The 1,808-nt window shown below is 39.1% G+C and overlaps 1 pseudogene; it reads left to right on the top strand.

Moving 5' to 3' along the window:
- Positions 1–771: 771 nt before the first annotated feature.
- LOC102854129 lies at positions 772–1,419 on the top strand (annotated as a pseudogene).
- Positions 1,420–1,808: the final 389 nt, after the last annotated feature.

The raw sequence follows: 1,808 nt of genomic DNA on the forward strand, positions 1-1,808 counted from the left end.
TAATATGCATTGTGTTTCATGCATGTCCATTGTGTTCCATATAATTTTTCATATACATTATATTGTGTTCATTTATATTGTGGGATGGGGATTTTCCCACACAATTATCTTACCAACAACTACTTTTGTGAAAGCATGTAAGTCAGCTATTTTGTGCTTCATACTATAATAACCACTTTTAGATAGTCAATTGCTGATTTGTCCATGCCTATTGAACCAGTGTTCTGGAAACATGTATGTACTTTTGTTGAGGGATCCTCTGTTCAACTTGGAGACTTCTGAGTATCTGCATCCATAAGCATCGTCTAGTCCAGAGCAAGCCATCAGGTCACATCAATCAACCCTAGTTCACAGCATGGATCATCTACTCTTCATTTGGTTGGGTTCTGGTGATCTCATTCCCAGCTCTCTATGGCTAGGTTTCAATGGGCATTAGCTACAACATGTTCAAGCATCCATACTTCTCCCTAGATCTTTTGATCTTTTGAGTCAGCCCCAGACCCCACATGGGGCTTAGTCAACTTAACAGAACAGAGGTCCTTACAACTTCCATGTCTTCTCAAGACAACTGTTCATCCATAAATCTATGCTTACTGGGTGGGCATTGCTGAAAAAACAAGTCCAAGATCAGACTGTTTCTCCATTGCTGAATTCTTCCTAATTCCACTCCTGTGGGTCTAAGAGATAGATATAAGTAGGGATACTCTAACCTCAAGTCTTGAATGTGGATGTTATGAGCAGTTTGAGTATAAGAAAAATATATTATGTGTCATGGACCTACTGTTGGTGGCAGAGAATGAAGATGTCATTGTTGACTTATTCAAGTCAATGAAGATTTAAATAGTGCCCTCCTTGTATATGAGAGGTTTACTTGAAACCAACAAAGGCTTTTGGAGTAAAATAAAAACCAGGACGAAGCAACCAATACTAGCAGTGAAACTTCTCCACCATCCTCTGATCTTCTGGATCTAAGTCCCAGCCCTGCAACTCCTAGAGAAACTCTGGAAGAACTCAACACCATGAATACTTGGCTTTCAGACTTAAATTTTAGACTTCCAGTTTCTGTTGTAAAACATTTTTGTGAAGTCCAGGCATCATCCACAAGGGAACTTACTAGACTAAGAAAATACAGAAACACTCCTCTCTCCCCAGAGGACCACCCAAAACCACCTCTCCAGCGACACATACCACAACTTTGCAGAAGATTCATACAAAGTATTGCTACAACTAAGCATTCCAACAGCATGGTCAAGCCAGACACCATCAGCATTGCCTAGCAACCATCCAGCAATGACAAAGAATGATCTTCAGGCTCCCAATTACTATGAGGTGATGGAGTTTGATCCTTTAGTTCTTGCTGGCACTACAGAAGCTATCTATGAAGAAATTGACCCTCATCACAAAAGAACTCATTGTTGAGGCAAAACTGGACTACCAGATGACAGGCCAACCATAAGTGCCAACTCTCTAAAGGCTGGCTGGCTCTGAAGCCTGGAAGAGAGAGGAGAGCTGGTCAGAACTGGAACATTTATCCTCTGCAATAAGGAAGTTTAAGTAGAATTGTAATAGTTCCAGGATAACATTTACGGTTCTGGACAAGTGCTAAGATTTATGTAAAAAAGAATTTGTTTGTAACACAGACTCACTTAAAACATTAGCTGAAGAAAAATTTACTATACTTCAGCTATCCAGTTTAATTTGGGGTCTTTGATTGTAAACAAGTCATCCAACAGCTGTGATACAAAATTAAATGAAGACTATTATAAAATAATTCAGAATAGATGTAAACATAAAATGTGAAAAACTCA

The sequence above is a fragment of the Elephantulus edwardii genome, unplaced genomic scaffold (genome assembly GCF_000299155.1).
Source record: "Elephantulus edwardii isolate Elephantulus edwardi_28Jun2011 unplaced genomic scaffold, EleEdw1.0 scaffold00406, whole genome shotgun sequence".
In the NCBI taxonomy this organism is placed as follows: Eukaryota; Metazoa; Chordata; class Mammalia; order Macroscelidea; family Macroscelididae; genus Elephantulus; species Elephantulus edwardii.